The 13,871-nt window shown below is 38.9% G+C and overlaps 1 protein-coding gene across 1 annotated transcript in view; it reads right to left on the bottom strand.

Moving 5' to 3' along the window:
- Nucleotides 1-13,871, bottom strand: part of khdrbs3 (KH domain containing, RNA binding, signal transduction associated 3) — a 152,098-nt gene that overhangs the window by 136,923 nt on the left and 1,304 nt on the right. The window lies entirely within an intron of this gene.

The raw sequence follows: 13,871 nt of genomic DNA, 5'->3' as shown, positions 1-13,871 counted from the left end.
TCAGATGGCAAGCAAAGGAAGTAACCAAACCGGCTTCACAAAGCAAAGGGATACGGTGTTTTGTGTGGAACAATTTTGAGAGGTTTAGATACTTAAAGGATGAACATTTAAAAAGTATGTTTTGATGATCAATTCATTTACATCAAGCTGACTTCATATGCATAAACATGACCTGTCAAACTGCATACAGGAAACATACAGGGCCCTATCTTGCCAATCAGAAACGCATGGTCAGTCGTGAAAAGCTTAAATAGCTATAGGTGTGTCCAGTCCACATTCGGAGTGGTTTGGTTATGAAAAGTCGGGCACTTGGTGCAAAAAGGTTGTTTTTATGTCTCTTAATCAGTCATGGGTGTCTTTTGGGCATAACATCCTTTAAACCAATGAGAATGACATCTGTCATTCCTTTTAACAGCAAGTAGCACGACTTCAAACTGCTTATTGGTATTTTGATGGTCACCGGCGCATTTGAAGGAATCCTCTTGCACGCGAGACTGTATGAAACGGGTATTCCACTAAACCTTGCTTTACTAAAACCTGTTTGTAACTAGCAGACTATAGGCTACACACATCTGCACTCTATCAGTCTATTATTTGAACTCATAGGCAAAGTGAAACTAACTTCACCTTGGTGGCATAGTCAACGACAAAACAGTTATACACAGTTAATTACTTTCACTATAGACTGACAAGGGGTTACCATCGATACCATGAAAAAAGCCATACTTACCCCCCCACTTCAGCTGTGCTTTATATGAGCCTTTCGCTATAGACCAATGTTTGTTTTCTTGGTCAGTGGCGTAATGCTTTTTAGCCGGTGTAAGATAGCAATTTTTAGATCATGCGCCAGAACCTTATGTTGTTAATTGCCACACGCCTGGGCGCATTGTTTAATGAAAGTGCAGCGCATGGTGAAAAATCTGTCACTGACTAGGTGTAAGATTAGAGTAAGCTTTGTGTCAGTGCCTTGTGCCTGATAGGGCCCATAGACTCTGGCTTTAAGTGAGTGAAATACTCAGCCTACCTTGAACTTTGTAAAGTAGACCTGTGTTAGAAGTGACCTTTCGATAAAAACATCTGTGGCATAAATAAATGCACATTTTCAAAAAATACAGAGGTAAAATGGTCACTATTAGGCCTAAAGATAAACTATGCAGTATTGGCAATTTACTGTTTTCTCAGTTTTTGCTTCTTTTTTGCTGGCTCTGTCATGACGAATGTCTGAGAAACTCCATCGCTACCTTTTTCTAGCCGGTGCCTGGCGTGTATGTTTATTTGAATGCAGTAAAGCAATTCGTTACACTCGTTATACTTCCTGACACTGAGGCCATCGGCCCGCCGGCCCACAGTTGCAAGGATGGTTTTTCCGCTCACAGGCACTAGGGGGAAGCGAGACGGCCACCATTCAACCCGAAAAAAGTCATATAACCATTCCAATGACTCTGAAGCTGTTAAATGAAGGTAAATTAAGCTAAAAAACTTGCATATTAAGATAAAAAACCTGCATAGTGTGCCTTTAATTCTTACTTCTTTTCCTTAAAATATTGTATCCAGACCAGATTCTCTGAGGATTAAAATGTTTTGAAAATGTCCATGGATAATGGTACCACAAGTTGACTGTTAGGTCTAAGGCTAACAAATTTTTCCATTCAGATAAAGTTCAATAAAAATATACCTTAAGGTTTTTACAGTGCTCTTTGTGCTGCTATAGGTGCTCCTACAGTTTGCTATATTGCTGTCACAGTAGAACTAACTTCATTGAAATACTACCTCATAAAAACATATTTCAGTCAATGTAAACATTTTTTTCTTCAGAAGATCAACAGTAATACTAGACACTTTTTTCCAAATGTATGAGATGTAAATGCTAGATTCATTCCTCTGATGGTTTCTACATAATGACCTTTTCCCACTGTTTACACTTCTACTAGCCTGTTTTTCTATATGCTGCTGTACATAGCCAGCACTAAAGGTTAACTTTACTCAGCGAGTGTGAAAGGTCTCAGAGTTTGAAAATGTACTGCTAATAGAGGTATTAAACAAGGGCTTAAGACACTATGGGTCGTATCGTGCACTCGGCACAAGGTGGCGCAAAGCGTACGCAAGGCTTATTTTTATCTAACACTCACTGAAGTGAGGAATTTTTCGCCATGCGCTGCAATTTTAATCAAACCTTGCGCCCAGGGGTGTGGCAATTAACAATAAGGTGTGGTCTGGCGCATGACCTAAAAATCGCTATCTTACACCCTCTAAAAATCATTAGCCATTGACCAAGAAAAACCTGGTCTATAGCAAAAGGCACATATAAAGCACAGCTGAAGACGCAATATCACGAGATGTAAGCAGCATCTCCTCTGCAGGATGAATATCTTTAGGATTTTTAATCAATCATTCAAACATTATTGTTGCCTTTTTCAGGCCATGTTTTCAATGGTAACCCCTTGTCAGTCAATAGTGAGAGTAATTAACTGTGTAGAACTGTTTCGACCATGAGACCACGGTGAAGTTAGTTTCATATTGTCAATGAGTTCAAATAATAGGCGAGTGCAGATGCATGTAGGCTTTACTCTGCTAGTCACAAACAGGTTTTAGTAAAGCAAGGTTTAGTGGAATCCCTGTTACAAACGGTCTTACGTGCAAGCAGATTTCTTCAAATGCGCCACTGACTGTCAAAATACTAATGCGCTGTTTAAAGTTGCGCTGCTTGCTGTTAAAGGGAATGACAGATGTCATTCTCATTGGTTTAAAGGATGTTACGCCCAAAGCACACCCATGACTGATTAAGAGACATAAGGACAATCCTTTTGCACCCAGCGTTTGATCACAAAATCGTGCCATTAAATTAGTGAATGTGGACTGGCCATGCCTTTAATGCCTATAAACTTTACGCCTCTGACCATCCATTACTGATCTCTAAAAAATGGCCCTATGGTGTTCAAGAAGACACCCACTCACACACATACAGGTAGGATAATATACAGGTAGTTAATGCTCCTGAGTAATTTCATAGCTGATAGGTTGTATTTAACAATACCAATGTAAACTGTGTACAATGAAAACTGTGTACAATGAAAGAATCTAGTCTTTTTCAGTGAATGACAAGCCAACGAGGAAGCCAACAAAGCCAACGACGCTCTCCCTACTCCCTATGAGTCTTGTTCTCCTCCTCATCGTCTCCAATGGATCTGCTTCGGACTCTAGGGTGACACTGACACCTGAGCCTCTCACTCCAAACTGGAGGTGGTTCTTCCTGCCCCAGTCTGGCTGCCTGCCTGCCTGCCTACCCTGCCCCCCCCTCTCTCTCTCCTTGTCTTTTCTCCTCCTCCTGTCGTTCGATGGACCATCGATTCACTCCCCAGCACAGGAGACGCCAAGGCCCAGGGAGAGCGAAAGTGGATACACCTCGCCCGTTTCCAACAGTCCCTTTGTCCCTGTCTGGACAGGCCTGAAGTAAATTAATAGTGTGCTTGCACAGGCCAGGTTATTGCTAATGTATTTGCTATTGATAGAGTGAGATAACATGAGTAGCTTCAGCCTTACTTAACACAAAACATAAATCCTTGAAGGCCCTCCACCTGCAGCACAAATGGTGAAAGCAGAGACTGATTGGGAGTCTGACTTTGAAAATTGTTACTTTTTGATCTAATTTGGTCTTGGCCTGTTCTGTAATGGCTCCATTGGGCATTTTAAGCCCGAGTGTAAACATTTTTTAGTGTTATTACTATTGCTATTGAGCTGTAATATCAATTCATAATTCATTCATAAATCATTTTTGCATAAACATTTACATCACCATACTGCAAATAGCCTATTTTTTTTGTGTCTTTCAATATCGCCCCCGAATCAGAATTAGACTATCATATGCTGCTTCCTAACATTTCAAAGTAATGTATCATTCAAACTATAAAAAAACTAAAATCGCTCACACGCTGTTGCTGTGGCCCACCACTAGTACAAAGAGAACCCATCTGAGGCCTAATAAGCAGCCAGTAGTACTTCAGAGGATTCCAACTCACTCCGAGCTGATTACTCTCAGAGAGAGAGAGGGAGAGAAATGTCTATGAGTTTGGGGACCTCTGGCTAAAAACTCAAAAGGCGGACCTTGTCAGGGAGCAGGAGAGAGGGGCCTGCAGGGAGCGGTGGCAGGTGTTTACCACAGGCACTTGTCTGACACAGACGCCGCGACGGACCTCCACTCTCACCTGCTCAGACGTGTACAGATCTATACACATAGCTCAATGTTCCACCCCAGTGCCTCCCGAAAATCGCTCCCACTTGATGGCCGCCAGGCAATTACTGACCACACACATGCTGAGAAATGGCAATAAAATCAATTTCAAGGTTTCATTCCATTACTTTTCAAATTGATCTTGGTCCAAAATTATTTTCTTTCTATTTTTTTTTTTCTTTTCTCTTAAAGCCTGAATGTAGGATGTGCTGGAATATAAATTGCTTCACTCAGGACATTTATGTATTGAGGGTGCCAGAAATAGCTGAAATAGGCAGTCTTGCAACAAGGACATTCAATATCCAAACATGGGAAAGCAGTATCTTTTTTTTTTCATTTTGGTCTTTCATTTGTCATTTGCTCTTTTTCTGTGACCAATCATATGGTCACAGCAGGATGACCGTCCATCAAGATGAAAAAAATATTTTGGATTACTCAACCGTACCCTGCAAACACCCACATTTTGCATGCTTTTATGAAAGGCAGGGGGAATGGCTTTTCTTTCAAAGTAATACCCCAAATCTCAATTTGTGTGCTAATCTGATACTACAAAAGGTGTCTTCTCACTGCCTGAAGTATGTCTTTTGGGAAAAGCTGACAAGAGCTCAAAATAAGACATCTTAGACTGAGGTGTTACTGTGAGAGTGATTAATTAATTTAAAGTTATCAAAGCTTAAAAATGCCATGTAAAAAGATTTTTGTTGTTTTTTTGTGACACTGGCTGGGATGTTACTTTAAAGGGTTGCAGAGTGAATGAGACTGAATGAACTGTTTGCAGCCAACTATTTCATTACTGTTTCATCACCTTTTATCCTTGATTTTCATTAGGAGGTTGAAAGATGAAATAGCAAGAATTAGAACATGGAATTCTAATGAACTAAAGGAAACTGAAAACCTGTGCAAAGTCAAAATTTGTATTTTACACCAACTTAAGCTTCTTGCTTATCAATTCATTACTTAGAGGAAAAATAACTAAACTGCATTGAATTTGAAATTCTCCTTGGATCACACATATTAAACAACACTGACCTGAAATCCCACAACACACTGGCATCAAAAGGCAACCGTACCAAATGTAATATACAAAGATTAATTAAGAGGTCTATGCTTCAATGTACATAAGGACTTTTAAGATAAAATAAGATGCATAGCATTTTCTGGAGCTGAAAATAATCGTGTATCTAAACCTACAATTAATATATGCGTCTGAAAGCTATAAAAGGCAAATTTGCAAAATACCCTTGTCGATTAGAGAGAGTACAGACAAGAATTACAAGAGCAGAAACATAATGTCAGAACTTTCCAGTGGTAGCATATCATATCATTATTATCCCTGCATGACAAATACAGTTGTGGTGCGCTTACATAATCACACAGTGCAAGCACAGTAATTACAATTGGGAAAGAATCTGATACAGCTCAACCCACAAACTTGTATTTGCTTGACAATTGACAACTTAACTGTAGGCCCCAATAAAAGTGCATAAGTAGACTGACCGGGTAGTTATATGGCTCAATTAAGCTTATCATCTTTGTCTTTAGTTGGGGTTACCGTACCCGTCTTTGGGAAAAGGGCAGAGAGGAATCAGTCAACAAAATTACTGTGCTCTATGTTCCCTGAACAAAATGGCTATTGTGTTTTGATAGACGGACCTATTCGGTTTCATTGAGGAGGGAGACAGATGATATTATTGGAAGTTCTCAACATAGAAGAAACTGAAATCCATAGACCTGATGTAGTTTCCTCTTAAATAATGCAGGTGCCTTCCCAAGAGAAATCTACAGATTGTGCACATTTGACATTGGTCTGGCACTCTATGACACAAGAGTCTTTTTCCGATATGTCTGTGGTAATTAAAGACTGATTTTATATACTGATCTTGATGCTTTTTGGTATGACGTATCACTGGATAAGTGGATTTCAGGGTTGGAAGACTATTTTCCTGTAATTGATTGAGGGATTCTTGGCGGCAGCTTGCCACTATCAAAGTCCAGATCAGTTGAAGCGATGTTATATTTAAAGATAAACTACAGAAATAAACATCTTGCCTTTGCCACTCAAGTCCGCTGAATAAAATGAAACCATGAAACCAAGTCCAATTGGCAAATTGGTTTCAGTGGAAATGTATGACAAAAATCAGGGAAAAGTGGGCACTGTAGTCAGGCTTTGCTTGTGATCTCTACCTCTCTACCGCACCTTTTCAATACATCAAACCACCTCATCTGCTTCTTATGGTTATGGGATTTGGCAGACGCTTTTGTTCAAAGTGACTTACAAAAAAAACAAAAAAACAATACAATGGTTCAAAATTAACAACGAACAGTTTTAAAATGTTGGTAAGATCACATTAAGGAATATAGCAATAATACAGGTAAACAATCATTTCAATGCAATATCAATGACCAATAGCCTAATGAAAAAAAAAAAAATACCATAGTATTCAACCCATAACTCATAAGAACCACCGAATTAACTAAGTGTATGCTGAACAGATATGTCTTTAGACACTTATCCTTAGAGAATCTAAGGGCAGCAAGCTGGTCCATACATTCAAGGGAATACATATTTTGAGAACATTGAGCTGGAAAAGCACTGATGTTACATTTTATGCCATTGTGGAGGTTATGCTAAGTAGGACTCGAGTACATCATTGGGCACTCACACAAAAGTTCTAAACTTAGTAATGTGGAAATTGTCCAAAGTTTCATGGTCCAACTCCACGTTATTTTCCTAATGCATGTCCACAATCTTTAAAAGGTATATATATATATATATAGTAAGCTGTCCCATGTTCATATACACATAAGGGATGCAATGTCTATTTGTAGGTAGGTGTGACACTTAAATATTCTATGTTTAAAACATGCACAAATGATATATAATGAAAAGTTTAGTTACAGATAAAATTGACACTAAAATGTGGGTCTAACACATCACTGCTTTTATGCGTGTATTTCAGCTAAAAAGCTGTTGCAACCACTATTAAACAGATGTTATCAGTGGATGTTGAGGAAAATATGTCCAAAAACTAGATGTACCGCAGAGCGGTACAAAATATGACCGCTGCCCAGTCCAGCACATGTTTTCCACAAAAATAAGTCACGCTGAAAGGCATATTTCTAACTGTCTCACTGAATTGCATTATGCACACTTAATTCTCACTGCTATCTGCTAGACAACAAGTACCAAAACATGATTAGTTCATAGATTTCACATGTAATATACATTTTATACAACCCCACCCCCATCTTGCCTGTTCATAATTCTGAGAAATTCATAACACTGAGGTGTGTGTGTTTGCCTGTTTATGTGCCTGTGTGTGTGCATGTGCATGCATGCGTATATATGTCTACTGTGTGAGTATGTGTCATACATAGGATTACTGTGAATGTATGTGTGTACGTGTGTATCTGTTTATGCACATGTGTGCATGTGGAATGGGATTACATGACCCCTGGAGGCAAATATACGCAAAAAATTGGTCATCCTAGGCAGGGCCGGCCCGAGGCATAAGCGAACTAAGCGGCTGCTTTTTTTTTTTTACATAATGAATAACGTAAACAAGTGACATCAATGAGTGAATAAATGAAACAATTAATAATTTAAAACAAGAAAATTCTGATTTCATGATCAATATGCCTGCCTACCTCTACTGTGTCTGCCAGCCTTTGAGTCACGCGCATAAACTAGACACCTCAGGTGCATAGACAATTCGTGCAGACACTGCATCAAGTTCAAAAATCGGAAGAGACGGTAATGTTAAGAAAAGTATCCCTCTGGTGCCAAAAACAGTAAGAAGAAAATGACAGAGGAGGAGAAAAACGAGCAAGATACAGGTATGTTTGCATGATTATTTACAGTATGTTTTGTGCTTGAGGCAGCTAGCTAGCTGTCATGATCTAATAATATAATCACCAGAGCTAAATCACCAGAGCTAAATCCCCGCCATCAACAGAGAAATGTCTCCCATTAATATATATTTATCTAGATGTATTTCAGATGTCAAGGATATTGGGATTGTTTTGGATGTTTAATCAAGCATGTACCCTAGCCATAGGTGGGCTTTTGTTGTAAATTAAAGTTAGCTAGCTGACTGAAGTGGACATTAGCACTACAGTAGCTACATGAAAACGTACTGTAGCTGAAGGCAAATGTACCACAGAGGGATTGTTTCTGATTTCGCACCTGAAAGTGTTGATAGTTTATTACTGTTCTATAATATGTGACATAGTGGTAAGTCTGATAGCAACAGCAGGCTAAGCCCAGGCTCCCAGTCCCAACCCCAACCCACTGACTAGTTCGACTCTGGGCAATCGTAACGTTCCAGCTTCATAGGCAAAGATGGAACAGTACGTGCGCTCTGCTCTATGCTCTTTGGAGAGATGGTAGTTTGAGAAAATATACCATGTTGGGTGGGGAGACTTCTGTGATGAAAATAGACTTACATTTGATTAAGATAGTGATGTAGCGGTGCTACCCTAATATTTAGGCTGCAGTAGATCACCATGTTAAGCGTTCACCATACTGCAATTAAGTATACTTGCACTATTTTTTTTTTTCAGAGACACTGTTGAAGTACTTTGGAGCACATCTCTACCACTACCTAACTCTACCTACCTCATCAAGTGTCTGCCTCCATGGCTGATGACACAGAAGGTGAGGTTTTCTTGATGGCAAATGGTTACATAGCCTGTTAATATGACATGACACATTTAACATAGTTTTTGTTTTATTTATTTATGTATTTATTTAATCATTGCAGGTTCGTCCACTGCAGAGTTGCAGATACCTGAAAGCCAGGAACGAAGTAGGAATAAGTATCTATTTTTTGGGACATTTTATTTTTGATTATTAATGTTTGTCTATTTTGGTTTTATTTTGTAGTTGAAGATTGCTCATTTAATGCACATTTGCGGATTTGTTCTGCAAATCTGTTGAAAAACAAGTCATTAAACGGATGTACTTGTTTACAACAAATACAAATGCTGTTGTATTTTGTTATTTGTCAATTCAACTTCAGTAAACCACCCTTAGTGCTTCACTTTGAATATGAATGTTTTAAATAAATCTGTAAATAATAAATAAATTAGTACCCTCTAAGATTAAAAGGTGACAGGGTTGGTGTAAATAACAACTAATACATTGGTTTACCAAGCACATGGGGCCAGAAGTCTAGAGCGGAGCCCCAAAACATTTTTGACATGTGAGCAAGGATGGATTACTGAATGAGCCTACCGAGTCCTTATGCATTTGTGTCCAGGGGGACAGTAGTTCATAATCAGTCACTGTATTAATACATAACCTCACTGTATTAATTTATAATATGTCATTATAGTGTGAAGTTGTCAATTATCGCCAAGCACAGGTGACTCTGCGTTGTGGGAGGGGGCCCCCAAATCAAATTCTGCTTAGGGCCCCCAAAAGGCTCGGGCCGGCACTGATCCTAGGCCCTACAGTTCTCAAGATATTCACAGAAAACTGTGTCTGCCCTACCCTCCTTTCGGGAGGGTCCAGCCCAGCGAGGGGGCTACAGATTGAAACGAAAAGCGATGGTTCCATGCTATCCATGTGGGGTTACATGCCCACCAAGTTTCGTGTACCCCGGTCTTTCAGTGTCCCGGGAATCCTTGTTGGTGTACGTCACTAAATGTACACATAAATTATTTTATTGTAAGGCCCCCCATGAACGAAAGTCCACGAAACTTGCCATGCATTCGGAGGGTGTCATAATGATCCTACACTTTCAATTTCGTGCAGTTTTGACCATGTCAGCCAGAGATATTGTGATGAAAACACCTAATGTTTTGCTTTTTAATTTTTAACTAGGTGGCGCTATACATGAAATAAGTGGTAATGGGGTAGGTTGCCCCCTTAAGACCAACATACAAAAAAAGGTGGACCTCCTAGGCCCTACGGTTCTCGAGATATTCACAGAAAACTGTCTTCGGCCACCTACAGGCCAGTTGGTGTATAGTAACATAAATTAATTTATTGTGTGGCCCCCCATGAACGGAATTCCACGAAACTTGGCGTGCATTCAGAGGGTGTCATAATGATCCTACACTTCCAATTTCGTGAAGTTTTGACTATGTTTGTGTTTAACTAGGTGGCGCTATACATGAAATGAGTGGTTATGGAATGGGTTGACATGGCCCTTTGAAAACAGGAAACAGGAAACAGGAGGTTCCATGCTATCCATGTGGGGTTACATGCCCACCAAGTTTCGTGTACCCCGGTCTTACAGTGTCCCGGGAATCCTTGATGGAAATTTGGACATGCGAAAAAGAAAAGAAAGAAAAAAATCTGACTAAACCTATATGACCGCCGCTTCGCTGCGCGGCGGTCATAATAAAAGAATAGATAAAATGATCATGTTAGCAATGACAAAAGGGATACAAACATTGGCATGATGTTGAAATCTGGTAAACTGTTGGTCCATGTCTCCATATCAAGATCATTGTGAATTCTATCTGGCTTTCATGGCTGAGAGAGCTGTTGCCGAGCAACATAACAGACCACAGAAATATTATTTATGCAATTCCGATTGTCATGCACTTTCTATTTTTATGAGTCTCTCTATGTATCGAGTGCTGAAGGATGACATCTGCATCTGAACAGCAAGAGTTAGTGAGACAGGTGATCCTTGTCGAAAAACTGTGTTCTATTGATTTTTGACAAATAGGAAAAGTTAATCTACTATCCACAAAGAAATCATGCTTCTAGCATGCCACAGAACCAGAATTTACCATGGTAATGTGAATTACATATGCACCGTCCACTGAGGTTAATGCAAAGATAGCCTGATGTAAATCTAATTTACTTCATTGTCCTTGTGTAAAAGGACAGAGACTGACATTTACTGAATAGTGGAGCGACTGCTGCTCCAGCAATTTGCACCAATTATCTGGGCTGTACAGGTGACTGTTTTCTATAAACAAACTGCACTGCAGTCATCAGTGTCCAATTATGACAAAACAGAACAACTGTGTTAAGATTTAGTTTTGAATAGTGGAGAAAAATGTTCAATAATGAGTAACTATAATTATAACAGTGATTTTGTTATTTAGCAAAGAAAGGGCCAGACAGACCTCACCTTGAAAAAAGACCTATGTGCACATACAGTATTCCAGCTAACACTGGTACATGGTAGTAGACCAGAACTCAGCACTATCCCATTGACTGATACACACCCAAATCAGTTTACAATTACAATTACTTATTATGTTGGGCATCATATACCTTTAGTCATGATATTCAGTGTATTTCTTCATTGGGCTTAGTTCAGTAAAATGTGTTGTAGGGTATTATTTAGCTCCAGAAAGTCCCAAATTCCTCTACTTCTGTCACATTTCAGATTGCAGCTAACCTATACCATGCTGTCTGTGATTTCATGACGTGAAAAGCGCCAGGTGGATGGATAGTACACATGGCACAGTGATGCACTCTAGAGGCCAAAAGAGGCAATAAACATCATGGACTTGCTGTAAATGTTTGTGGTCCATCATTTGCCACAACTTCTTGCGTATAAAACGTTCTTACTTTAACAAGAGAAATGGCAGATTATTTTTTTTATTCTTATCTTTCCAAAAAGAAAGGCTGATTCCATTATTTTTTAGAGCTGGAATGTTTTTTTGAGCTGCAGTATTACAAACCTATTACTTATTTTAGGTTGAAAGTTAATGGAATCCACTGTATTTTTTTCTGCCTGGCGTTCCCTACAGCAGAGTATTTGTATTTTACACAAAATAATACTCAGGGCTTGCACCCTTTCCCTGGACATGGTCCATGAGGAATTGTTTACAAATCAAAGGACAGGAATAGAAGCAAAGACAATCTCTGAAGAGCCCTGTTGACTTACAAGGTAATATGTACACAATTTCATAGTGGTATTGCACAATTGTCGTAAAACAGTTTATGATTCTCTGGGTCGGGGGAGAACGAAGTTGCAGGGCTGGTTCTCAGTAGACGGTAGGATAACCTGGTGTCACCTGACTCTCTACTTCATTTCACTAAATGAAAAATCTGGATACCCCCAATAAGGAAAAGTTTCCAACCCTAGCATCGTAATGAGCATAGACTTTGCATTGACTTTAAAGTTCGGAATCATTGGCTCAGCCTAACAAATCACATAGATCAGGGATTCCAAATGTTACTTCCTACTTCTCCTTACCTTTACAAAATGATAATAAACAACAGTGACAGTCTGGAAACTATGTACAGTATCTCACAAAAGTTTTTCTTTATATACTATAGTTCTTTTTTCTAATAAAAATAAAAAAAATCACTAGTAACAAAGGAAAAATATATAAAACGGGAAAAAACAAACCAATGAAGAATGAAAAAAAAAGTCCCTCCATCCAAACCACATCCTCCCGACCGCCCACAACCCCTCCACACACACACACACACACACACTACTCCCAACCTCCAAGGGACAACAAATTCCTGAATCATACAGCAACATGTTGGAATATTCATTATTTTCTACCTGTTCCATCCTTCCACTTCATTTATTTTACTCCATCTTTCTGCATAATGCACTTCCTTGGATTTATAGATCATACATTCAGTTTCACAGTAAACTTTAACGTGGTTTTTAAGTCTCATACTCAACTCATGTATGTCTGTTCTTTTGAAGATTAAGATTTTCCCTAACAAAATAATGATGTTCTGAGGAGCGTGAGCTTCCGCTGAAAGATCACCCAGAAGCACTGTGAGAAGATCGCAATATTACATCATAACCCAATAACCACCTTTCCACTTCAATCCAAAACAAAGCAACTGGTGAGCAATACCAGAATAAATGATCTGTTGTCTCCTCCTCCTCCTTACAGAATCGACAACTTGGTGTTGACTCCTTTCCCCAAATCCATAAAAAAAAATTCGTAGCTAAATACTTATAGATTAATTTATATTGAAAATATCTTGCTCTTGTATCTATTGTTGTTCCATACAAAGTTGTGAAGACTTGCTTCCATGATATTGGTATGTCTAGCATTCTTTCCCAACTGTCAAAAATGTTATAGGGTATTGCCACCAGATTTTTAGCTTGTAGATAAAAATTATACAGTTCTTTATTAACCTTTGCTTTTTTTAGCCACCTAGTCTGTTTTATATCTGGTCTACAAACTGAGTATGAACCTGCAATCGCGTTAACTTTTCTTTTCCATTGTTGTGGTAAGGCTCCAATTAATTGATTGTATTGTTGCAAAGTACATATTCACCCATATACTTGTGTTATTTGTGAGTATGACATAATTCCCCCTTCTTCCTTTATAATATCTTTTACAAACATTATACCTTTTTCAAACATTTGCCTCAAGAACATTGTGGCACCTCCACTCAGTATATTAGAGTTAATCCATAGCATCTGTTGTACAATTTGGTCATTGTTTTCTGTGTCAAAAAGGATGACAGTTCAGAAAAAATATCCTTCATTACAAAAAACTGTATTGTATTTGTATAAATGGAAAACGTTTAGAAAGTTCTTTGCCATGAGGTGCCATGTTAAACTTCAAGTGACCAGTATGAGAGAGTGTGAGAGTGATAACACCAAATTTAAAACACCCCATTCACACCTGAGACCTTGTAACATTAACGAGTCACATGACACCGGGGAGGGAAAAAGTCAAATCCTTGAGA

This window comes from Alosa sapidissima, chromosome 21 (genome assembly GCF_018492685.1).
Source record: "Alosa sapidissima isolate fAloSap1 chromosome 21, fAloSap1.pri, whole genome shotgun sequence".
NCBI classification, from domain to species: domain Eukaryota; kingdom Metazoa; phylum Chordata; class Actinopteri; order Clupeiformes; family Clupeidae; genus Alosa; species Alosa sapidissima.
This window is presented reverse-complemented; position numbering and strand designations above follow the sequence as displayed.